Raw genomic sequence first — 27,397 nt, forward strand, 5'->3', positions numbered from 1 at the left:
TGCTGTATTGTCTCTCCATCCTCTATATAATTACTTATTTTGCTTATTTCTGCTGGGGGTTCCTCCCAGTGATGCACTTTTCTAAACTCCGTGCTCAGGTGGTCCCTCCCAGCAATGCTTGGGGGAGCACATAATGCTGGAGACCGAAGACTAGCTCCCAAATGGAGAATATGTGATCCATTGTCTGTCTCCAGCCCAGTGAGGATTATTTGGGGGTGTGTGTGTGTTTTCTTTTTCTGCCTTCCCCTTCCCTCCATTGTTATTGCCCAGAATCACTCACACAGGGTATCACTCACACACTTGGGCGCAGTGTTTGCCCAGACTCACACATCAGGGTGAGTGCTCTCTCACTAGGCCGTGGCATTCACCAGGGCTTGGCCTTCTTCAGATATGGTGCTGGCACATGTTGGGGCCATGCTGGTTCTCACACAGCGCTTTCTAAAGACTCATCCTGGTCTCCATGTTCCATGTCTTTAGTTGAAGCACTTTCAAATTGGTTGCACAGACTTGACTATGATGCTCATCCATGCCAGGCTGTGATGGGCCGGGCCAGGAGCTCCCACTCTGGCTGATCTACAGTGTTTCAAGCAGCAGAGCTCAGCACACAGAGGTGGCACTGGGCACAGAAGTCTCAACCTCAGCTCATAAGTCAGGCACTTGGGCGACTGAACCATCTCCTGGGCTCCTCTCCCCGGGTTTTTACATATGGAAACTTGAACAAATGCAGTTGATTGTTGAATAAGATGGGTTATGGACTCCCATTTCTGTGAAATCAGAAATCCCTGTAAAACTTTTGGATGCCCAAAGCTTAACTACAGTTTTTCTTTGTTTCTGCAGGTGGGAGAAGGGAAGGAGATAGGAATTGGTTTCAGGTTCCCTGAGAATACCAAAAGCCAAGAAAAGCATGAATAACTCATCACTGTCCTTTGTATCCTTAAGTTCTAGTAATCAACATTGGTTAAATCTGTCCAAGTGGAAGCCACCATGTTTAAATTCTCATTTAGGTGGTTCTGCACAGTTCAAGCCAGTATTTAAGGGTGTTAAATTGGTGAAGGCGGGAAATATTCATGGACCAATTTGGAACTGTCTCAAGAGAACTAAGCTGGGCTTTTTCATTCATGAAGCCACTCATAAATCTGCAGCAGAAACATTTAACGTTTAAAAAATAAACATATTAGGAGCCAGAGGGATAGTACAGTGGGTGGGGCATTTGCCTTGCAAATGTGGCCAACTTAGGCTTGATCCCTCGCATCCCATATGGCCCCCTGAGAATTGCCAGAAGTAATTCTTGAGTACAGAACCAGGAGTAACCCCTGAGAAATGCTGGTTGTGAACCCCCTGCCCCCAAAGTGCCCCAAATAAAGAGACAAACATAAGGAAAATAATGAAAGTACACATATAAAGTGTTTCAACACTTACCTCTTTTTCTCACTGTCTACATATTTTATGTTATTTTTATATATCCTGGCTTAGTATTTATTCAGACACAGAGTCCTCTGAAATTTGTGCTGGTTTCATAGTAACAGCTTCTTAAATGGTTAGTAACAATTATACTAATTTGTACAGATGGTTTTCACACTTAGGTAGGATGTCTATAAACATTACTTGAGCATGGTTATATTAGCTGCTTGGTGTTGTGAGAAGTGAATGTGGGCAATTCCTGTATGGGAGGAAGGGAAGAAAGGGAGGAAAGGAGAAAGGAAAGGAGGGAGCGTGGGAGGGAGGAAGGAAGGAAGGAAGGAAGGAAGGAAGGAAGGAAGGAAGGAAGGAAGGAAGGAAGGAAGGGAGGGAGGGAGGGAGGGAAGAAAGAGGGAGGAGGGAGGGAGGAGGGAGGGAGGGAGGACAGTGCATTTCTCTTTCACTGCTATGAATTATAGTGACTAAAAGATGAAGGATTTACCTGGGATCCTACATATTTTTTAATTGTTTTTATTTTATAAAGTAGTTCAGAATATTTGATTACATTTAATATTCAAACACCAATCCCACCACTATTACACCTTTCCACCGTCATATTTTGGATGCTTCCATCCCAAACCCCAACTCCTGCCCCAAAGCAGAACTGAAATACTATATTTTGTATTGTTTGTTATGAAAATCTGCTGAAAATTCTACAGAAAAGTTTCCTTAGAGGAAGAGTGTGAAGATTGTTGTATTTCACTCAGGGGCCATTAAACCCTTCTATATGAGATCACTAACATGTTGTTAAAGGTTGATCCTCGGGCTGGAATGATAGCACAGCAGGTAGGGCGTTTGCTTTGCACGCGGCCAACCCGGGTTCAATTCTCAGCATCTCATATGGTCCCCTGAGCATCGCCAGGGGTAATTCCTGAGTCAGAGCCAGGAGTGACCCCTGTGCATCGCCGGGTGTGACCCAAAGAGCAAAAAAAAAAAAAAGATTGAGCCTTGTGTGCTTTTATATATATGTGTACATATATGTATATATATATACATATACATGTATATGTATATATATATTTGTAAAAGAAAACATATTTCCCTTAAGATTGGTTTCCTCCTACTTTGAACCCCACCAAACATGGTGTGGTACTCTTGGAGTATGAGAAGGGTATGTCCTATGAAGTGTCGCGTGGCCACAAATGCGGCCGCGTGTTCCAGGAAAAAGTTCATTCATGGGTGAGGCTCAGACCGAGTATGAGGAGAGCAGCCGTAAGCATGGCAGTACATGAGTTCTGGAGGTTTTTGGCGGCCAGGGCTGGGTCCTTTGGTGTGGGGAGGGGTCTTACCCACCTCCCTCTTGGGCACCACGAGTGAAAGAGCCTGGCATGGGGTCTGGTGGCATGACTATGGAAAGTGTTCTGGCATCCTGTATTTAGTCCAAACTGGGATACAGTTCTCTGTCTACTAATCTGATGGGGTTTCCAAATATAAACATTACAAAACACTTCAGAACTCAGGAAATATTAGTGCTAAGATAGAATTTGTGTAAAATAATTTTGCTTTTGTGAAATAACTACAAATCATCAGAATGCTACATAATTATGACATCAATCATATTCAGCATATCTATGACCTGTGCCATAATCAGGACATAATATACTAGGAATGTCCTGGGGATTTTTTGAAATTTAAATTTAACTGAACTTCTTGGTTTGTGTTTGTTTTTTCCCCTAAAGTTGGCAGCTCCAATTCTTATACTATTGATTTGGTTTCTACCTAGGTCTGTGTGTTTGTATATCCTGTATGTACTTGTTTCTGTTTCCCATTAAATATCACCTGTGCAGAGCATTTGCCTTGCAAATGGTTAGCCCAGGTTTGATCCCTGGTACCCCATGTGGATGGTCCTCTCAACATAGCCAGGAGTGATCCCTGAGAGTGACCCCTAAACAGAAATAAGCAAAAAAAATTAGTTATATTGAGTCTGGAGGGACAGTACAGCAGGTAGAGCATTTACCTGGCAGGCAAATCAGGGTTTGATCCTGGGTACTACATACGGTTCCCCAAGCACTGCCTTAAGTTATCCCTGAGCAGAGTGCCAGAAAGAGCACTGAGTACTGTAAGTGTGGTCCTCCAAACAACAACACAGTTTACCTGTGCTTGCAACTGTGCTTTGCTCTGGCTGGCCTCTGCCATGTGCATCTTCTGAGGCACCAATAAGATGAAACGTCACTGTTCGAGCTCCACCTGCTTACTTGACATCTCCACCTGATTGTCTCATTTTCACTCTATTTTTCACCTTAATCTTGATACTTGTGGGTCACTTCTGATGATGCTGAGAGATGATGCTGTGCAGGGCATCAAATCTGGATTGCTCCACGTGCCCTGGTCATGTTATCCATCCCAGAAGAACTACAGAAGAACTTTAAACATCTCTCTAGAAAATTTCTCTCTTCCTAGCAATCATGAGCCCAAATTCTCCCCTCACAGTAAAATATGACACTGTTGAGCCTAACGCCTCCTTCTTCCTTGGTCCCAGTGCTGACCCAGCTGCCCCGTCCCCACTTTCCTCCATTGCCACCATTGAATCGGGATAGAGGCACTTCACCTCCTGTCTGAGAGTCTGAGTCACTTTTCCACTGGTGTCCCTGCTTCTTGTTTTCTTTTTCCTTTTTGGAATTTGCCCTGTTCTGCAGTCTATGGAAAGACGGTTTCAAATACAAACATTTTCCTAACCTTCAAAGGTGAAAACTTATACTGTTGATTTGGGATGTCTCTTTCCTGATAGTGGCATTAGAGGTGGGATCTCTGTTAACACTCTGCTCGATATACTGCAACGTTTTGCTTTTGTCTGTCTTCGTCTTTTTTCATTGCAGAAGGAAATGCTTTCTGTTTTTTTGCCTTGCTGCTTTCTTTCTTAAGTCATTGTTTACTTAAAATGTTTTTGTTTTAAATGTTGCATGTTTGATTCTCTCATTTTTTTCTTATTGATTCTTATTTTATATTATTGGATTCAGAAACACACTTTGTCTTATTTATTCTTTTTTCAACAATTTTATATTATTTTACCTTTTTCCCCCAAACATTTGGAGACTTGTTTTTTGATGTTGCATGTATATATGCAACATATGTTTACAGAGCTTATCTGAAGAAAGTTCCAAGTTCACTGAGAATAATGCTTATTCCACCTTTGTTGGAAGAGTGTTACATAGCTGTTTGTTGGTCTCACTGCTTCAGATAGCTAATTCTTCCATTCTAGCTACTGCTGACAACAGAAATTAAGCAAGAAACCAGAACTATAACCAGGGATAAAGTTAAGAATCACCAATGCTTATGGGAGAAGGAATGACTTACATTTTGCCAGATTTCTTTATTTCCTGAGTATTAACTTTATTTTCATTTTCTATTTATTTTTAGCACTGTGATTTGCAATACTGTTCATTTTATCCCCAGGATTTACAATACTGTTCATTATGCATCAAGTGTTCCAATAACACATTCAGCAATAGTGCCTCCCTCAACTTACCCCTCTCCCTGTACCTCTCTTTCCTTCCACCGCCCTGGTAAGATCAGTTCTTCATTCCACCATTGGCCAACGCTCCTTTCTCCACTTCTTTTTAAGTTCTCTTTGCTCCTCTTCCATCTCTGTTCAAATTCTTGATTTTCCTCATCCGTTTCCTTGCCTTGTTTCTTGGTCTCTTCAAGGGCATCTACTTGCCACCTCCATTGCCAGACTTGGCTCCTGCTGCCTCTGGCACAGACCTCATAGGTTTTTCTCTTTTATTACTTTATTGTTATTGCACATAGTTATTGAATCACTATAATTGATATTACGTGAATGACAGAAGATAAAGGTTTTTATTTTTCAAGTAGATGAGTCAACGAGAGGGAGAAATTTTAGTGGAGGTAAGTACTGTGGGAAGTTATTAAAAGTGATAGACCTTTTGGAAAGAAAAGCTTACATATAAGATTATTCACAGGTGATCAGAAAGCTCAGAATTAGGATATTAGAAATAGACTCCATATAGTGTATAAATGGTGGCTTGCAGCCCCATGTGGGTTGCATTTAATGATCCACACATATGAGAGAATCGCAGAAGATTCAGAAAAATAAAAGTTTTCCAAGTGCATGATGACTAAATAGTTATTCAAAGTAAACCATGAAATGAATCTAAGGTGTTTCTGGTAATGTTTACTTATTGTAATTCAGGCAAAGAGGGGCTGTAGGTGGGAAAAGTTTAAAAAGACCTGGCATGTTGCATTATATAGGAAAACCGTAGCAAGAGCTATTTTTGTCAGTCTCTGACTTGAAAAATATATGGTTCTGGGCCAGAAAGATAGTACTGGTGTTAAGGCACTTGTCTTGCACGAAGCTGACCCTGATTCAATCTCTAGCACTGAAAATAGTTCCCCAAGTACTGCCAGTAGTGACCCCTGAGCACAGAGCCAGTAGTAGGCCCTGAGCACCACCAGACGTGGTCCCCAAACCAAAAATAAACCGACAAACTAAAAATGAAAATACACTGCTTCATTGATATATTTCGATTTCCCTTCAATCTACCACAAGTTTGGTTGCCCAATATTTCTGCTTATTTCTTATATTTCTTTGTCTGATTTGAGTAGTTTTATGTCAAGTTTTAAACTCTATAGACTATTGTGCACATTTACAGGAAAAATTAAAAGCTAAAAGTGTCCTTAAATAAGCCTGGAGCACTCATATTAAGTAGAATTTTTGAATGTTGGTTTTTCATTAACCATTAAAGATAACCATTTCCTTTCTAATAGAATCTGAGATAATAGCAGCTAGAGTAATTAATCTTATTTTTCAGATCATACTGGTGAGACTGTGAGAGTGACTGCATTTTGTTAGCAAGGGCATTTTTTACTTATATTGTTTCCCAGAGTAATAAAGAAACCCTCATTTTCCCGCTTGACCCTAATAAAGTAGCCCCATATATCATCAGGTTAAAAGGTCAGCTCCACCCACAGGGAAACATCAATGGAAACTGCTATTTTTCTTTGTGAATGAGTCTGATACCAAATTTATCATACCAAGAGTGAAATTAAGTGTCTTTGGGTGAACTCGAGCAGTTCATCTTTTCTAAATTAAATTTTTAAAAGTCAGAAAATGCTGAAATTTTCATTACCTCCATCAGTATTTATCGTTCTGTCATGAGTCATGAGGGATTTGCTCATCTTAAAGGAAGCCTTTCAAAAATAAAATAAAATACAATAGGTCTTTCATTTGTAAAAGGTTTTCATTTGTGAAAGGTTTTCTTAAAGTAAAATTACTTCCTGGGCTTTGAGAAACGAACAGACTATACAGTGCTACACAGATCCAAAATTCAGGCACATTGCAAATATATAGTAAAATAAACAAATATGTTTATGTATAAACAAAAGGTCTGGCCCAAATGAGCCTATAAAATCTATTTTGCTTATCTTTTAACTGCAAGTTAAAAATTTATGGGAAGAATATCACCTAAGAAATGAAGCTTTTTACTTATTGGCTATTAGGAAACTGCTGAATGGGTTCATTGCAAATAGTTTGAATTTTTTGCCGATACGATTTTAAGGAAAATCTTGCCAATTTTCTATCATCAATATACCAGACAAACAAAGGAAGAAAGAACCATACTTCAGCAATAATCCTATGAGCACCATTTTTTTTGAGTCATGGGCCAGCATGCATCTTAAAATTGCAGTACTCTTGGCCTTCTGTGCCCTAATAAACTAAAATTAGGGCTTGGCATTTGAATGTGAACATCACCAACAGAATATATAGATTCTAAATTAGTTTGTGAATACCAAATTAAGAAGCTCATGGAATGCCTCTCTGTTGCTCTCTTTCATTTTTGGCCACACCTGGAAGTACTCAGGGCTTACTTCGGGCTCTGTGCTCAAGGATCACTCCATATGGAGTGCCAAGAGTCAAAGCTGAGTCAGCTGTGTGCAAGGCAAACACCTTATCCACTATATTGTCATTTGAAACACAAAATATTTACATTTTGAAGAAGTCCAGTTTATTTATTTTTGTCTTTTTTTTCTTTAGACTTTAGCTATTTCTTTTTTCTTTTCTTCTTTTTTTTTCTTTTTGAGTCACACCCAGCCATTCTCAAGGGTTACTCGTGGATCTGCATGGAGTTACTCGCCCCATATGAGGGACCATATGGGATGCTGGGGATTGAACTCAGGTTGGCTGCATGCAAGGCAAATGCTCTACCCTCCATACTATCGCTCCGGCCTGACTTCACCTATTTCTAAAAAGACTAATCCTAGGTTATGAAGGCTTATTTCTGTGTTCTCTTATAAAAATTTTTATAGCTTTAACTTGTACACTCAGTCTGTGATCAATTTGGGTTCATCTTATTATGATTTGACACAGAGAACCAGTTTCATTCCTTTGCATGTGTATATGCAGGTTCCCTAGCACCATTTGTTCAAGAATAGTATTTTCCCACTAACTAATGTCACCCTTTTTTTAAAATCAGTTGATCATAAGTATTTTGAAGCATTACTATTTTTCTTCTGAGACTATTAGAGTGTATTCTAGCTTTGTCAACTAATAATCATAAACTCATGAGATGTCTTAAAAAAAGACATTTCCCAGTTCTGTTTACCGATGTCCACTAGAAATAATAACCCACAGGATTGTGTACCCTTAGGATTCACACTAAGGTGCTCAAGTACCTTTTCGATCATAAACAAATCTGAGCTTCTTGGAGAAGAGGCTGGATCCAGCTCGGAGTTAAGATTGTTAGGAGGCTGTGGATATGGTTCAGTGGCATAGCGTTTGCCTTGCATATGTGAGGCCCAGATTCTATTCCCAGCACTGCACAGTCTCCTGAACCCCACTAAGAATGACCCCTGAGGGGTGGTGGGGAGGTGAGGGGGAGATATACTGTGATTCTTTTTTTTCCCCACACTTTTAGAATGAGTTTATTAAAGAACGTTCTTAGGAAGGCAACAACAGTGTCTGATTTGTCATTTGAAAAAAGCTGTTACAGAAGTACAGGCGTCTTTTTAATGGGATTCTGATAGTCTAGCACAGTGTAGTGATTTCTGCGATGCTAGAATAAATAAAAAAGTCTCTTCTGTGCTTCTCTCCAAATAGCAATGGATAACGAGGACGGCATTAAAAAGCCATTGTATTTTCTATTCACTCTGTATGTAGTATTGGATCCAGTATTTTTACCATCACAGGCTACAAGTTTCACTTTATCCACTTTAATAAGTTCTGTCACCTCTCTGAATTCAAAATCATTCAATACAAAAGTCCACACATTGTCGCAAAATCTGTATGTATTTAGAGAGCCCCTGAAGTTGACTCGGTTCCTGACTCTCTGAGCCAGTGCTGAATTTATAGCCTTATCAAACTGGAGTATGACTTGGAGGGCAAGTTGCGGGGTGATCTTCTGAGACTGTATGAGCTCATCAAGGCTCTCCTGAAGACTGTTTCCCAAAATAGTATTTCTGTACACAACTGATATGCCATGGTTTAGGAGAAGAAGTTGTTTTCCTTATTCAGGCTTGCATTGATATCCTGTGGGGACGGCTCCCTGCTGCCAAGCGCACGGAAGCCTATACTGTGATTCTTGGTGGTGGAATATGTGCACTGGTGAAGGGATGAGTGTTCGAGCATTGTATAATCGAGACTTAAGCCTGAAAGCTTTGTAACTTTCCACATGGTGATTCAATAAAAAAAAAAAAAAAAGAATGACCCCTGAGCACTGAGTCAGCAGTATCAATGAGCACCTCCAGGTACCGCCCTCAAACAAAACAAAACAAGCAGAATCTTTGGGGGTCAGTGCGATCACTAAAAGGACATGCCAGTTACCAACATGGTCCCCCAAGCACCATCTGGAGCACTATTCCAGAAGTGACCCCTGAGCACTGCCAAATACAAAATAAATTTAGAAAAAAGAAAAATATGCTAAACAGGCTGGAGCATGTGTTTGCATCATGAACTCTGGGTTCAAGCTTCAGCACCATCTGGTCCTCCAACCACCTCCAAGACTAACTTCTGAGCACTGGGCCTGGAGTAGTTTGTTAACCAGAGAGATAGCCCAAAAGGCTGAGTCAAATGCTTTATTTGTGGGTGACCCAGATTCTGTCCCCAGCACTGCATTGGCTTCTGAGCACCACTGGGAGAAACCACAAAGTGTCACCTGGTGTGGTCCAACTAACACTTCCCTGAAAAGTAGACGTGCCATTTAATCCAGCAATTTGACTTCTAGTATTTATTACCAAACTACTTCTAGTAGTTTGTTAATCACTGAATGTGGCCTGAAAACCAAAAGAAAAAAAAGGGCCTGGACCATCTTATCATTTCAACAATCATAAAGACTCAGAGACTATGATAACAGTGACAAAAAACTTGGGAGTCAATAGGAAGAAGCTACTAGGAACAGATATAGGGTCCTTTAAAATTTATAATGAATGTCAATTGTAGTTAATTGAAAGTTATCAAATACTTTAAGTTCCTGAATTTGCAGCATTTAAAAAAATTGAGTGGTCATCTTTGGAGGATAATGGGAAACATTTATTATCTTGAAACTCTTAAGCAGAGAAAATGAGCATTCATCTTGCGTTATGTCTCCTTACTATACAATAAATGAAGATAAGCAGATCTTTATAAAATTATTTTAGTTAATAACTGAGAAATCAACTGTAGAAACTATCACTGTTTAGTATGTAATACATGTGGCTATTTAAACCTAAATATTAACTAAAATTAAATAAAGTTGGTACAGCCTCTATGTAAAAACAGCACATGAATCTCTCAAAAAATTAAAATGGGGGATCCAGGAGTGGGACTGAGTGATAGACTGAATGCCTGAGTGTGGGAATCTCGGGCAGTACTACTCCATATTACCCAGTACAATTCTTGGTATCACAAGTATACCACAACCACCACCACCACTATGACAACAACAACAAAAACTAAAAATAGAATTACCAGACGAGAGAGATAGCCCAAAAGGCTGAGTCAAATGCTTTATTTGTGGGTGACCCAGATTCTGTCCCCAGCACTGCATGGGCTTCTAAGCACCACTGGGAGAAACCACAAAGCGTCACCTGGTGTGGTCCCACTAACACTTCCCTGAAAAGTAGACGTGCCATTTAATCCAGCAATTTGACTTCTAGTATTTATCAAAAGACTAAGAAAATGCTGATCCAAGATTATATGCAGGCCTACTTCATAGTAGCATTATTCACAAGAACCCAGCAATTGAAGTCCCTAACTGCATAGTGAGGAAGATGTGGTACAATACTCAATGAAATAGTATGCAACCTCAAAAAGATAAAATTTTGCTTTCTGTAACAATTTGAATGGAACTTGAGGTGATTGATTATACCAAGCAAAATAAGTCAAAAGAGAACAAAACACTGGTTCATCTCATGCACATGTGGAATATGAAGAGACAAAGCAACTGATTAACAAAACAGAAACAACTTGGACTCTGATAAGAAAATGGAGGTTAACAGAGGATCGGAGGGAAAGGGGAGCGAGCTGGGCTCAGTTTGACAGTAATGGGTGGTTCTAGAAGTCCCGTGTGTGGTATACACAGTCATCAAGGTGGGAAGCTGCAGCTTTGTATCACAAATCAAGAGCACATCAATTTGAGAAATGTACATTCTAGTTCTCTAGTTTCATTAACCATGTTTCAAGTGTTCAACTAGACGAAGTCATCTAAGGCACCATGGTGGAGTGGAACTTTCTGTAAATTTTTGGGAAAATTTCAGTAGACAGGGCCATTTTGAACCCTGAGCATGGGCCAACAGGTCATCTGTGTGGTCATCAGAGTGTGGGGAACAGGCCTCACACCTTGATTAGAGATCACAACTCACTCATCTTCTAGCTAAAGGCACCCAGCAGGAATCTAAGGTTCTAGTCCTGCCCCCATTCCCAGACAGTATGCAGGACAGGGTCATCTACTGAATAGCAGCCTGAATCAGTGAACCCACATTCTAGGGAATTTTCTAGACCAAAATATCCAGGTTGTATATCAAGTAAATTGAAAGAAAAAAGAAAAGGATAAAGAGGAGCCTGGAGACATAAAGGAAGAAAAAAAAATGTTTAAGTGCCAAGACAAAACTACAATGCTTGAGAACAGACACTTGAATGGAAAAGCTACGGGAAATGCAAGGTGATTCCTACAGAAGCTGGGATGGCTTTATATCAAAGGCAGGTTTTCTTGGAAAAGCTAAGTGTCTATTGAAAGGTGAATGGATAATGACAATGTGGAATACTATGCAGCCACAATTTATTGTAACTTGGATGGAACTAGTGGATATCATATTAAGTGAAGTGAGTCAGAAGAAGGTCAAATGTTGGATAATCTCACCTATTTGTGATATATAGAGTAACAGGATGAGGGAATGCAGTGTATCAAAGGAAGAATACCTTGATTACTCTTTGTCCTAGATGAGAGAAATGAGGACCTAGAAAGAAGGAAATCAAGGTGGGGGGGTCAAAAAAGATGGACAGGAGGTAACAGGAACAGGAGTCAGGGGCCTTAGCCACACAGGCAGTGCAGAGCTGTGGTGTACATATACATCTAAACCACACAAATAGCAAAACTGTAAGCATAAGACCCAAACTGCAACAATTAAACTGAAATAAGTCCCCGAGAAAGGCTGAGGGTGTAAAGAAACCTGGAGACATCGGTGGAGGGATTGGCATTGAAACATTCTACGCCTGTAACTCTGTTATGAACAACTTTGTAAATCATGGTTGCCTTAATGAAAAAACAACAACTTTATAAAAATTTATGCAGCCAGAGCACACACTTTGCAGAAGGCACAGTTTCCTCCCATGCACAGCACGGTTCCCTGAGCACTTCTAGGAGCCACAATCAAGCCAGAGCCAGGAGGAGTCCCTGAGCACTGCCAGGTGTGGCCCAGCGAACAAAGGACACGTGTCCCTGGTGCTGAAAATGCTGTTCGAGAACACCCACTTTGGGTGAGGCCAGCAAAGCTTCATGTGTTGTGGGCGGAGCTGATTAGCATACTGTTTGCCTTGGAAACATTCCATAGCCATATTTGGAAGACTTTCTCTTTTGCCTTTCTCTATCAGTGTCTAATTTTGTAATTTAAAAACATTTTTCTTTGCCCTTTGGACCCTGCTGTGGAGCGAGCATGATGGAAGAGCCCAAGGAAGCGCCCTTGGACTCCAAACAGCCCACTGAACTAATTCCGGCATGGGACCAGAGACCCCACGGTGCGCTGAAACAGTGGGAGCCGGGCATCCCCCAATTCTTTTAACCTCTCTCTCTCTCCACACCTCCCCCCTGAGCACAGCGCAGGATCCGCGGTTTTCCTGAGCGCAAAATGGAGACGGCAATCCAGCTGAAACGGGAGGCACACGCGCGCTTGCGGGAGGCCCCAGGGGGCGGGGGCGGCGACCCCCGCCCACAGCAGATAGATACTTAAACCCACCTCCCCCACGTGTGCTTCCCTTTGGACCCTGCTGTGGAGCGAGCATGATGGAAGAGCCCAAGGAAGCGCCCTTGGACTCCAAACAGCCCACTGAACTAATTCCGGCATGGGACCAGAGACCCCACGGTGCGCTGAAACAGTGGGAGCCGGGCATCCCCCAATTCTTTTAACCTCTCTCTCTCTCCACACCTCCCTCCTGAGCACAGCGCAGGATCCGCGGTTTTCCTGAGCGCAAAATGGAGACGCCGAGCCTCTCTCTAGGCTTCTCCATCTTATGAGCACCATAAAAGGGTAAAAGTTTGTAGTGATGTTATTTCTGGTTGTACTTTCCCTGGACTTTATACAGAAACCCAAAAAAGCGCGGCCGCTGCTGCGGCCGCGCGACCTAATGTCATCTTAGCATCAGCAATATGTAATATGTCCCTTTTTAATGGGTCGGACTTTTGTGGGAGATCCTAACAAGAATAGTAAGTCTGTTGCTGAAATATTGAAGGCAATCAAAGTGGTAGCCATCTCTCTAGACTGAACTAAGCTATATCCCCACATCAGCTGAGAAGAAATATCCTTCTTTCTCGGGAAGAAACGCGGCGTGGTGTCAAACATAGTGTGATGTCCATTAAGCAAACAGACCTGGTGGCGTGGGAATGGGATATAAGGGGAAAAATTATGTACATGGAACAGTGGGACGCTGGTGGAATCTCGAGCCGGAACCGATACCAGCGCAAGCCCTTCGGTTCCAGAAACTGCTTGCAGACACTCTACTAGTCTATCAACTAAGCCAGAGCCCCACGCCTGCCGATGACGGGAAATAACCATCCTTTTCGGTTTTTTTTTCCCTTGTCAGGCAGCGTGGCAATTACCAAACAGGCGTGAACTCGGTGGCGCGGGGCAAGGGGGAAAAAGAAAAGTTATGTAACAAACAGCGGGACTTAATATCTCTATATTCTTAGCAGTGGAGAACTATCAAATGCCTCCTTGGCAATAGGACTGCTTTCCTTTTTTGGGGGAAACCCCAACAATGGTAGTGAGTTTTGTGTTGAAACATGGAATGTAATCGAGATAAGGCATAAACGAAGTGGAACTTATCATGTACAAGGGTGGGGACTGGGGAGGTGGGAGGGGGCGGCAGGTATACTGGGGGGGTTGGTGATGGGAGAGGGGCACTGGTGAAGGGAAGGGTGTTTGAGAATTGTATAACCGACATAATCCTGAGAACTATGTAACCCTCCACATGGTGATTCAATAAAATTATTAAAAAAAAAAGCTAGAAGCTATACATTTAACAATGCAATGTTTAGAACTCTTAAAGAGAGGAAGCAGTTTTATCAATAAAAAAAAAAATTTTTCTTTGAAAACAAAGAAACCTAGAAATAAATATCACCAGAACTCTATGTCTCTGACAAGATAATTTCTTACAATTTATGCTCTTTGAACTTCTTACCAAACCATTTTATGAAGAGACATTCTGTAATCCCTGCTGCATTAGCATTTGAGAAGATTATACTCCGTTTTAGGTTCCAACTAGCTCTCAGGAAAAATAAATAACTAGCTTTCTATTTTTCCTGCTGTAGTTTGAGTTCTTTGAGAGGATCTGACTTTTCTATAGCTCACAGGGCTGACAATGTACCTGTCAACTTCTTGTTCTCAGCTCAGTCTTTCAAATTTGTCCAACAGGAATACATTTTTGTTTTGTTCTGTTTTTGCTATACTCAAGATGATGCGGGCCAAATATAGACTAGAGACTGAACACAATGGCCACTCAACACCTTTATTGCAAACCACAACACCTAATCAGAGAGAGAGAACAAAAGGGAATACCCTGCCATAGTGGCAGTGTGGGGTGGGGGGAGACGGGACTGGGGAGGGGGGGAGGGATGTTGGGTTTACTGGTGGTGGAGAATGGGCACTGGTGAAGGCATGGGTTATCGAACTTTGTAAGGGAGAAACATGAGCACAAAAATGTATAAATCTGTAACTGTACCCTCACGTTGACTCACTAATTAAAAATAAACTATTAATTAAAAAAAAAAGAGTTACTCCTGGCTCTGCACTCAGGAATCAATACTAGTGGGTTCAAGTAACTCTATGGGTGCCAGGGATCTAATTTGGGTCAGTTGCATGCAAGGCACGTGCCCTCCCTGCTATACTCCCTCTCCAGCTCCCAGCAGAACCATTTTCCCACTCCTCTGCCTTGGAGTGATGGAATTGCTTTTGGGAGGCATAAAGGTGGTTAATTCTTTTAAATTTTCACTTACCTAGAACTGAGGCCCCTAGGAGGCAGAAATGGTTTCCCAAAAAGTCTCTGATTTGGAGCAGAACTGGGGCTAGAGCTTTGATATTTCTAGCCCCTAGTTCTATTTCTTCATTGTTGTTTATTGATTTGTGTGGTAAGTAGTGCTCAAGTCTTATTATGGCTCTGTGATCTCTTGGTGGGGCTCAAGGGACCATAGTAGGGTGTCTGGGATGGACGGGATAGCAGCACGCAAGGTAAGAACCTCCCTGCCGTGCTATTTCTCCAATTCCCTAAATCTGTTTCTACCCTGAAACTTAATACATGGAACAGGGGTACTTTGTTCTTTCCAGAACCTTCATGCCTGCTCCCATCATGGCCACCTCTGCAGGTAGGGTTTGTCACACTTGCACAACCCATCTTCCTACAGCCTCACACTCCACTTACATCGATGCTATTCTCAGAGCAAGTGTTCTAGTAGCAATTTCAGGTCTTTTCATAATCTATATCTCCACCAGATTCTCCCATGCTGTGGGGGAGGGGGGGATGTCCTTTAATGTACCACAGTGCTGATAAGGAGAAATAGGGACATCTGCGGTGTGCATCAGTGCTATGGAATAGCATCTTTGCAGGGTGTTTTCAAGAGGGAAATCACAGCCACTTGGGAATCTGGGTGTAGGTGACTCTCAGTACCTCCCCTCCCGCCTGAGACCCCTCAGCCCCTTCCCCTTACTCCCTCCAACCACACTGGCTCCCCACCCCTGCACTTCCTTCCTTTCCCTTAAGAGTTAACCTGCTGTTATTTTCTATTCTAACAGCCTTATTTTCTTGCTGACTGTCAAGTTACATGCCTACCACCACATCTTGAGAACACAAAGAAAATGCCCACTCACACTTCATACCCAATACTACTTGAATCAGTGCTGCCAGCCCTGGCTTTCCTCCATGCTTTTATCTTTTTTCTTCTAGGTCTTTCTTTTTTCTGCATCTTGTTTTTCTCATAGTCACATACACACAGAAATATAATTTTCAGAAATGCTCTTAAATTTGCTGCAACCTGGTTGGAACTGGAAGATATCATGTTAAGTGAAATAAGTCAGAAGAAGGATAAACACAGGATGATCTCTCTTACCCACGGTATTAGAATAACTGGATAAGTTATTTTATATTATATAATGTGGTAAAGGGGGATGCCTACATCAGCCTTGACCCCAGAGTATAGGGAGGAGGACAGAGAAGGAAAGAAATCAAGGGGGAGGAAGAAGCGAAAGGGATAGATTGGGGAGCAGAGGTCAGGGTCCTTGGGTATACCAGCAATGTGGGAGAGTGGTGTAACTCTATATCCAAAGCACAGACTCAGCAACACTAAAATCATGAGATCTAAAGTGCAACTACAGAACTCTGAAATGTTGCTTGTTAAGGTGGTAGGTGTGTGTGTTATGGGGGGGGAGGGTTGCGGAGGGAGTATGGAAACACTGGTGGAGGAAAGTTGGCACTGGTGGTGGGATTAATGTCGAACTATTATATGACTATACAATGATGGGTCTCATTCCCCTGATTCTGAAAGAGCCTCTAATGCGGCACCGTTGGGAAGGACGAGTAATGAGAGGCTTCTAAAATATCAGGGCTAGTATGAATGGAGATGTTATTGAGACCGCTTGAGAAAATTGGTGATCAACGGGATGATGATGATGATGAAGATTGTATGCCTAAAACTCAAATACCAATATGTTTGTGAATCACTGTTCTTTAATTACATTTAAAAAATTTTAAATGCTGTTATAGTTGCCATACTGTGCCCTCCTGAGAAATGTATATTTGGTTTGTGCTTACTCTGATGCAGCTCATAAAATCCTTGAGATCTCAGAGCAAGTATTCTGACAGCACAAAGTACTCAGTGACATTTTGCATGCTAATGAGTTGACTGGTGGCTGGGGGTACCTGGGTATATGGGATCAGTCAGAACAATCAAATGCCTAAAGATTTGGACATTTCAGCCCTACACCTCAAGTTTCCTCCAGAGAAGTGAGCAAGAGAGACTGAAGTTCATCAAATGAATCACCCATGATCCTTAATTTAATCAATTCTACCCACGTCTTGAAGCCTTCATAAAAATCTCAAAAGCATGGTTTGGAGAATGCCCCATGGGGCCAGGAGCGGGAGATGAGCACTCCAGGGATAGCAAGACCCAGAGGGAGCCCCGTGCACTGCTCCCATTTCTCAGTGCTTCTTTATGTAAGTTTTATTTTTATAAAGATGCCATGATTTACAAAGTTATCCATAATAGTTGTTTCAGGCATACAATGTTCCAACACCAATCCCACCAGTGTCGTCTCCCTCCACCAGTGTCCTGGGCTCCTTCTCCCTCTCAGTTCTTTTAATTAGTTGGTAGTCTAGGAAGTTAGTGGTTTCTCTGGGTTCTGGGACCCAATCTAGCCAATCCTTCACCCTGAGGAGAAGGCTGTGAGACACTCTAAATCATAAACCAGCAGCAGCACAGGAATCCACTGGGGTTTGCTCTCAGCATCTGAAACAGCAAAGGAGAAGGGGGGACTGAGCCCTTGGGCAAAGGGTCAACACCAATTCCAGACAGTGTCAGAAGTGGCTAAACTTTCTTGCGTGCCTTGGGTCCTGGAGAATTGGTTGCCATGGGGCAAGACCTCCTCATTTGTTCCAAGTGCCTGAGAGTGGCAGACAGTGGAGGAGGAGATGAGCTGTGTTTTCCTTACACTAACCATTTCCTGATACGGATGTGCCGTGACCATTCTCAACATCTGGATAAGTCGTTTGTTTGCCATTTGATAGCATTGCGAACACTGCTAGGCTTGATTTTTTTTTCAAGCTGCATGTTTTATTCTCATACTTTATTTGTGAACAAACTTAGAAGGTTTTTTGTACCCTATACCCTATCTACATTCATTCAATTATTTTCTTGTCATATAAAAATAAAATTTTCATCTTAACATTTTTAATTATACAATTCAATAATATGAACCAGGGCTGGAGAGATAGTATAGTGGGGAAGGCACTTGCCTTGCCTGTGGCCAATCTGGGTACAATTCTTAGGATAGCAGTTGGTTTATTAAGCCCCTCCATAAATAAGCTCTGAGCACCCCGGGGTGTGACCCCCAGAAATCAATAAACAAGTTAATTATTTGCACATTGTTCTTTATCAATATCTAACATTTTTATCTTGTGAAACTGAAAGTCTGCACTAATGGAGCAAGTTCCCACACCCCTTCCTTGTTGGTCAAGGAACCTAGTCACCACGTTCCATTTTCTGTTTTTATAGGTCTATTTATTCAAATATATCACAGATCCGGAATCACACCATAATGTGTGGCTGTTTTATTTCACTTAATATGCAGTACTCAAGGTGTCCGTGTCATAGCAACTAACAGGATTTCTTTCCTGTTTTCTTCCTTTCATTATTCCTAGTGTATAACAAATAATACTTCATTGAACATACATGCCTCATGCTATTAATGTGTTCCCTTGTTAACGAACATCTAATTTAACTTGCTTGCTCCTCTTGATTACTATAATTATGAAGCAGTGTGTGTAGGAAGGACCATATCACTATGAAATCCTATTTTTTAAAAAAAATATTTAACATCAGAAACAAAAATGCTAGATCATAGGGAAATTCTATTTGTAATTTTTTGAAGTTTTTTTTGAAGATCCTATAGTGGCTGCAACATTTTATGTTCTTACCAAGAGTGCATATGAATACAAGTTTTTTCACAACTTCTGGTATTTGTTATGTATGTCATATTTTCAGATATTGGTGAAGGGATATCTCATTGCGGTTTTTATTTGAGTTTTTCCAGATGATTAATGATGTTTAGTATCTTTTCAAGTACTTGTTGACCATTTGTTTTTCCTCTTTGTAGAAAGATGAGTATTGAGGTTGTTTTCCCATGTTTATTTGATCTTTGGGGGCCATGGAGCTACATCCAGTGGTGCTCCTCAGGGGCTGCACTTTTCTCTGTGCTGGGGTTTGCTCTCAGCAGTTCTTGGGGAAACCTTACTTAGTGCCAGGATCAGACCAAGTCTGGTGCATGCAAGATAAGAGCCTTGAAGTATGCAGGACGTTGAGATTGAGAACTCTGGGTTCAACAGGACCGGGAACAGAGATCCTCTGCCCATATCCCCAGTCCCCCCACCCCATCTCTGGCAACTCAGCAGTCATACCCATAAACCACCCCGGCTGGCACCAGATAATCTTGTCATCTGCCACCATCCAGATCACATGTCCTTTTCTCCTGGAAGTGAGCAACATGATGCTCATCATAAATATGCCACCAGACCCCTCTCCAAGCTATTTCTCTCGGGGTGCCCCAGATTTTGGGCAGGTGAAACCCATCCCCACCCAAAGGAACCCAGCCCTGGAGCCAAAAACCTCCTGAACTCAATAGCTGCCCCCTCATGTTTGCTAGTGCCAAGCCCCACCTATGAGGGAACCTTTTCTCTGGACTTTGTGGCCACATTTGCAGCCTCACAACACTTCATAGGACACACCATACTCCAAGAGACATACTCCAAGAGAACTACACCACATTTGATGGGGTTCAAAGTAGGAGGCAATCAACCTTAGAGGCAAATATTATATTATTTCAGTTCTGCTTTGGGGCAGGGATTGGGGTTCAGGATGGAAGCACCCGAAATATCGTGGTGGGAGGGTGTAATGGTGGTGGGTTTGGTGTTTGAATATGAAATGTAATCACATATTGTGAACTACTTTATATAATTAATTTTTTTAAAAAATATAAGAGTCTTAATGTCTCATGCCTCTCCCCAACCCTCTGTATTGTTCCTGAATTTAGAGGAGAACTTTTGGCTACTCACCATTGGGTTTACTCACTATGGGATTGTCATATACTGTCTTTTTTTTTTTAACCCTAGGGCATCTTCCTTTCTATACTTTTGGGTTTGGGTTTTGAGTTACCTTTGGTCATCCTTGGGGGAATATGCAGCTCTGGGGATGGAACTTGGGATTTCTATATGCAAAGTGTGCTCTGGCCCTTTGAGCTGTATCCCAAGCACTCTTTCTTCCAATTTTTAAAGAGACTTTATTAAGATAGTATGTTGAATTTTGCCAAGTTCCATTCATGTGTTTTAATTGTTAACTAGCATTGTTTTATTTCAGTTTGTAGAATGCATTTTAACATTTTTTATAAGGCAAATCTAAAAGGACTGACCTTTTTTATTTGGGAAAAATCTGTCTCTTGTTCATGTCTTAGGGACAGTTTTTATAAGTATAGTAAATTTGATTGAAAGGCTTTCTTTCAGTACTTTAAATATATCATGTCACTTTTTTCTTTCTGCAGAGTTTTCATTGAGAAATCATAATTTCATATAGGTATCCTTAAATGTAACAAGTCACTTCTTTCTTGCTGCTTTTAAGATCCTCCCTTCATCTTGATTGTTTTGAGGCCACAACCATTAATGCTCAGGCCAATTTCCTGGCTCTATGTTCAGGGATTGTTTCTGATAGAGCTCAGGTGACAGTGCTAGGAATGGAACCTGGATCAACCATGTGCAAGGCAGTGCCATTCATGCCTGCTATCTCTTCAGCCCCTCTGGCCCCTTAATATTTGACTTTCCATAATTCAGTTATGATATGTCTCACTGCAATCCTTCTTAGGTACATCTACTTTGGATTCTGTGGGCTTTCTGAATCTGTCTATTTCTATTGCCAAGTTTGGAAAATTTGCAACCATTATTGCTTTAAGTAGACTTTTGGCCCACTTTCTCTTCTCATTCTAGTATTTCCAGAATGCAGATACTATTTCTTTGGCTGATGTCCTCAAATCCTGTAGTCTTTCTGCATATATTTGTGTGAGTGTGTGTGTGTGTGTGTGTGTGTTTGTGTGTGTGCGTGCCTGTGTGCATGCATGTATGTGCATGCACTACTCTGGATAATTTTATTTTATTTTTGTTTGTGGGCCACATATGGCTGTGCTCAGGAATCACTCCTGCAGGGTCCAGGGTGCCATATGGGTTGCTTGGAATAGAACCTAGGTCAGCCACATGCAAGGTAAGCTCCCTACCTGCTGTATTCTCTCTGGGCCCTAACAGGATTGTTTTAAATCATCTATCTTTGAGTTTATTGATTCTTCGTTCTACTTGATCAAGTTTGCTACAGAAACTGTGTACTGAATTCTTTAATCCAATCACTGTATTCTGCTCTCGATTTGTGGTTTGTGTTATGCTTATTTTATTTTCGTTTGGCAATGGGCATGAAGCCCAGGGTCTCACACACACATACACCCCGGCTTCTATTTCTTTGTTGAACTTTTAATTTGTGTTTTGTTGATCCAATTTCATATAGCTGTCTATCAATGTGCTCTTGTAGTTTGCTGAACTTCTTTAGGACGATTATCCTGAGTTTTTTTGTCAGATTGCTCATAGCTCTCTATTTCTTTCTCTGAAGTCATTTCCTTCTCGGAAGTCATTGTAACTTTGCCTCAATGTTGGTGTCATGTTTTCCTGATACTTTATATTTGGTTCCCTGAGCTGGAATCTGCACACTGCAGTAAGTAATGACAGCTTCCAGATTTCACACATTTGCTGAAGCAGAAAGCAACCTTCATCAATCCGTTTAGTTTGGGATAAGATGGGCAAGCTGGTCAAACCTGCAGGAGGGTAAACTTGGGTATGTCATTGGGTGAAATGTCCTTCTGCTCTGCAGTTGTCACTGAATGAGCTCCACACCTAGTGTCAGGTTGGCTCTGTGTTCCAGTGCTCCTGCTCATGAGGCCGTGCCCAGTGTTGCTGAGGGGTGGGCTTGCTGATCTCACGGGGCTACTGGCTGTGTTCTGTAGTGGGGTGCGGTCTGGTCAGGCAGGGCTATAGTCTGTGCTCTCTGGGAAGACCGGGCCACTGGTTGGATTCTGAAACCGTGGGGCTGGCTGCAAGCCTTCCATGAGACCTGGTTGCATGGAGCCCTGGGCTGTCTCCCCTGGGTGGTGCTGCCATGCTGTCACTATTTTACATGGAGTTAGGGCTGCAGGCTGCGTGCTACAGTGGAGCAGGGCACAGGCTAGTCTCAGAGCTGGTGAGAGCCATAGCCTAGTTAGTGCCAATGCTTTTGGAGTCCTTGTTCAGGCCCTTTGTGAAGCAGCGCAATAGCTGGGTTGAGCCGCGGCGGCCTTGGTTCCCTGCTAAACTGGGTTGATGTGACTGCGGGTGTCTGCAGCGTCGCTTCACAGGCAGATGAGACAGGCTTGTTTTGCTGCTGTTTTGTTGTTGTTGTTTTGATTTGTTTTGTTTTGCCAGGGATACATTTTCCAGTGTTTCATATTGCAAGGCTTGTGCTCCGCCACTGAGCTACCCCTGCAGCCTGAGACTCTGGTTCCACTGCCAGAGGCCAGTGGTGGCGTGGCTGCTCAAAAGGATTTTTTGTTTGGGGGCTACACCAAGCAGTGTTTAGAGCTTCCTTCTGGCTCTGTGCTCAGGGATCACTCCAGGTGAGGCTCATGAAACCGTATCAGGTGTCAGGAATTGAACCTGGTTTGGCCACGCACAAGGCAAGTTTGCTACCTGCTGTTCCATAGCTCTGGCCCCGTGCACTAAAGTTTTCGAGCTTCATGAATCCTGTTTATCATTGGCTTGGGTGTCATATGCAAAAAATAACTGCCAAACCTAGCATCACAAAGACTTTTCCCCTATGTTTTCTCTTAAAATTTTACAGTTTGGGGTCCTACATTTAGGTCAGTGGCTCCCAAACTAATTTGCTCTACCAAGCCCATTTCAAAAATAAAATAAAATGAATTATTCGGCACAGCCTAGAAATATATTTTCTTTAAGGAAAGGAGGAAGGAGCGAGAAAGGAGGGAGAGAGGTAAAAGATTCTTTATGTCAAAATAAGAAATAAATAATTACAGAATCATTTTTGACTCATAAACTTCATAGATGTTAAATTGTATTACCATCATTTTGTGTCTTTGTGCATTTTCTTTATGTATCTACTCTTCACACACTTATTACTTGAAAATATTAACAGTTTTCAAGTTCATGTTCTCCCTTGAACATGTTATCTTATGTACTCCTCTATATCTTTACTTGCTTATTTCGACTCTAGAGAAGACTGTGTTCTCTCTTGAAAATATTTTCCTTTTTTTCTCTCTTCTCATATCTTTCTAAGCAAGTTTTATTCGATACAAAGTATCTTGCTTCACTGAAAAAAAGAAAATATCAATATTGCTACTGTTTTCTCACACATAGTACAAAACATACTCCCAGGTCCCAACTGTATTTGTGTTTAAACCAATAGGTCATATGTTTATAAATATATATATGTTATAAATACATAAAATACCTTTTATATGTAATTATAATAATATTCCTATATAGACACATTATAGGTACTTGTCTTTGTGTGTGTGTGTGTGTGTGTGTGTGTGTGTGTATGAAATAGAAGAGGGTCAGGGGATGTGGCTCAATGCCAGGGCATTTGCCTTGCATATGTGAAGCCCCGTATTTGATTCCTGGCACTACCTGCTCCCTTGAATACCACTGTGAGCAACCCTCGAGCACCAAGCCAGGAGTAGCCTTCAAGAACTGTTGGGCATGCTTCTCTATAAAAAATGCATACTATATCTGTATTGCAAACCATAATGCCCCAAAGTAGAGAGGGAATATGGGAGAAATTGAGGCAGGGGGCAGGGTGGGATGGGGACATTGGTGGTGGAAAATGTGCACTGGTGGAGAGATGGGTGTTCGATCATTGTATGACTAAAACTCAAACATGAAAGCTTTGTAACAGTATCTCACAATGATTCAATAAAAATATTTAAAAATTAATAAAGTGAATTTAAAAATTAATAAAGTGAAATACCATCTCATGATAATTAAAATGCATATTTATAAAGAGAAATAGATATGCATGTTTATATCTGTGTGTACATATTTGTGCATAAGTGCATATAAATATATCATACCAACAAAGTCGGTTTCCCAGTGATGAATTTAGTTGTGTTTCTCGTCGCCTCTTATAGGGAGTCACTCAAACTTCCCCCCTGTCTCTGCCAAATGGGGAGTCAGGAGATGTGCTGAGAGGGAAAAGCACCTTCCAGGGCGGTCCCTTGGTCCCATCTTGGACCTGACTGTGTGTCCAGGGATGAGGAACCACTCAGAGTCTGGCAGGAGTGAGGGTGGGCCCGAGTTTCTCTACCCCACACTGGGTTCACGCAAGGCACTTTCCCAGCCCCCTGAGCTGACTTGTCCCTACATGGTGCCCTGGCAGCCTCCAGTGTTTGCAGCATTCCCAGGGAGAGTGGCAAGGAGGAGAGGGGGCTTCCCATGGGCGGAGCCATCCCTCTGCAGAGTTTTCCTGGTTGGAGCAGAGCCATTGCTCTAGCCACCGGCCTGTTCCACCGGCTCCTCCTGTTGTTAGCTGAGTAGGAGCTGCTCTGAGCCAGGGGCTTTTAGCACTTTTCACTGATGACCGAGTCTGTTCCCGTAGCCTGCCTGACCTCAGTGGCCTGAGCCCCTCCTGCTAAATTAAAAACAACACCCAGCTCATCACCTCCCTGGAAACCAAGCAGCATTAATGAGTCCACTGCCCTGCCACTGATATCCTCCTCCCAGCTCCCTGCCACCCTCTGATCACAGACCGGCCACTTGCTCCAACAGGATCTTCACTTCAGGGTCTAACTGGGTCCCATAGGCTATCTGCTGAAACCTTAGGGTATTTAAAACAAATTAAAGCACACTTTTGGGGGGAATAAATTTTATACTGTGTTGGCAACACCAGTGAACACAATGTTAATCACAGTTGCAGAGGCTGTGACACTCTCACACCCTCCACATGTCCCCCAGGTCCTCCCCAGATCCTCCTAGACCCCCCATACTCCCAGACCTACCTCAATCCTTTAGACCCTCTATACCCCCAGACTCTCTCCAGATCCCTCAGACCCCCCAAGTCCTCCACCCCTCCCCAGACCTCCATCCCCACACTTCCCCAGACCCCCCCAGCCATTCCAGAAGCCCCCAGAGGCTGTAGCACATGGGAGGGAGGAGGCAACCCTTTCTTCTCAGCACACAGCACGCTGGTCTCCTGGCAACCTGCCTTGTGCACTGCATGTCCTCCACTGGAGGGTTTCATGCAAATCATCCTTGGTAAAATGAATTTATATTGAAATTAGCTGTTGAAGTCCGAATTTCATATGACCTGGTGAGCTCATCACTTTTCCCATTTCAATTGCATCTCAGCCACAGAGGGTTCTACTGATAAAATCTGACACCGTCCACCCCCCCCCCTCCACACACACACAAGAATCTTTACCCCCTGAAGCCATTGCTTTGATGGGAACTTTCACCAAGACTTTAATGGCATTTCCATGAGGCAATAAATGTGGATACAAAGGACTGGGCCCCTCAGCTGCTTCAAAGGTCTCCAACTTGATCTGGGGACAGAGCTGTACATTAAATAGGGGGAGTCCTCTTTTGTTTGCTTTTGTCCTAATGTATACTTTCATTAAAAAATTTATTATAAGGCAGCCATATTACCATTTCATTATAAATGCTTTATTGTACATCTCAAGAAAGAAAGATTTAAATGGATGTATATCACAATGCTCTTTTATGCCAAAGCTAACAATGAATGGTAGTGCCATTCTTTGTGTGTGTCCTTTGTATTTCAATATATAAGAACAGAGGAGGGCCAAATGGGGATAGGGAGGAGATTGGGGAGTGTAGTTGGCAAAAAGGAGAAGTGAGGGAAGAGGGGGAGAAGAATGAGGAGGAAAAGGATGTTTAAAGTCGGACGAGGTTGGAAACCCATGGTCCTGTCCCTCTGACCCTCCCCTCCCTGTCCTCAGAGTCCCCACCACCTCAAATTGTTGGGTGGGAAAATTCACTGAAACAATAGCACGCATAACTCATTTTCTGTTCAGTCGATGGATGCAGTTATTATTCTTCACTATAATTTATCCTTTAGAGATGGTCAGAGGGGGAAAATAAAACCTGATTCATTCTCATTTTCAATCTATATTCTGTTTGAGTCTGAAAAGTCTTTACGAGTTAGATCTCCAGTACACAGGGACCATAGCTGCTGCTTCGATCCACCCTCCTCCCCACCCCTCCATCCCATTCCCCATATCTCCCCCCACCACACACACACACATGCACACAGATACACACAGACACACATACACACACACGCATGCACACAGATACGCACAGACACACATGCACGCGCGCACACACACTCACGCACATACACATGCATGCACACACGTGCACAGACACAAGGTCCATTGCATTGGCCTTTACATCTGCATAGCCCTGTGTTCATAGTCACAAGGCAGGTGCTGCCCCAGGAGTCTGGCCCTTTGCTGCCTTTTGATTTAGCCACTAAAAAGGCTTAGTGTGAGCTGGGGTTGGGGGTTGGGGGCAGGGAGATGGCCAAAACTGACTGTTTTGCATGCAGGAGTCCTCATTCTATTTCAGGCACCCTCAGTCCCTTCTCCGTTAATGTCACCAGCTGAGATCCTCACAAAAAAAAAAAAAAAGAAAAATTGGCTGCGTGAGGGACCCAGTCTTACACTAATCCTCAGGTGAGGTGTTGTTTGTGATTAAAAACTTCTTGACAGTGGGGCCAGAGCAAGAGTAAAGCAGGTCGGGTGCATGCCGGCATGTTGCCAGCCTGGCTTCCCATCCCCAGCATCCCATACGGTCCCCCGAGCCCCGCCAGGAATGATCCCTGAGTGCAGAGCCAGGAGTAAGTCCTGAGCACTGCTTTTGTGCCCCTCCCCCACCCAAAGCAAAATAAAACAAAAAGTCTTCTTTGTCATGAGCAAACCAGTGACAGAGATCTCAGATGCTGGAGTCAGATTTATTTTTTAATATTTTTTATTGAATCACTGTGAGCTACAGTTACAAAACTTTCATGTTTGAGTTACAGTCATATAATGATTGAACATCCATCCTTCCACCAGTGTACATTTTCCACCACCAATGTCCCCAGTACCCCCCTTGTGCCCCTCCCCCTGCCTCTATGGCAGACAGTTTCCCTCTTACTCTCTCTCTACTTTTGGACATCATGGTTTGCAATATAAATGCTGAGAGGCTATCACTGGTCCTTTATCTACTTTCAGCACATATTTCCATTCTAAGCGATCCCTCCAACCATCATTTGACTTAGTGATCCCTTCTCTATCCCAGTGTCTTCTACCCCAGTTCAGGCTTTTAAGCAATCTTCCTGGCCCTTGTCTCTACTGTCCTTGGGTGTTAGTCTAATATTATGGTATTATATATTCCACAAATGAGAGCAGTCATTCTATGTCTGTCCCGCTCTTTCTGACTCATTTCCCTTAGCAG

At 42.4% G+C, this 27,397-nt stretch overlaps 1 protein-coding gene and 1 pseudogene across 2 annotated transcripts in view; one reads left to right on the forward strand and one right to left on the reverse strand.

Moving 5' to 3' along the window:
• Window positions 1-27,397, forward strand: part of SPATA13 (spermatogenesis associated 13) — a 329,725-nt gene that overhangs the window by 81,904 nt on the left and 220,424 nt on the right. The gene's annotated exons all lie outside the window — the stretch shown is intronic.
• On the reverse strand, window positions 8,432-8,893 carry LOC101555716 (transcription initiation factor IIA subunit 2-like; annotated as a pseudogene).

This window comes from Sorex araneus, chromosome 1, assembly GCF_027595985.1.
Source record: "Sorex araneus isolate mSorAra2 chromosome 1, mSorAra2.pri, whole genome shotgun sequence".
NCBI lineage: Eukaryota > Metazoa > Chordata > Mammalia > Eulipotyphla > Soricidae > Sorex > Sorex araneus.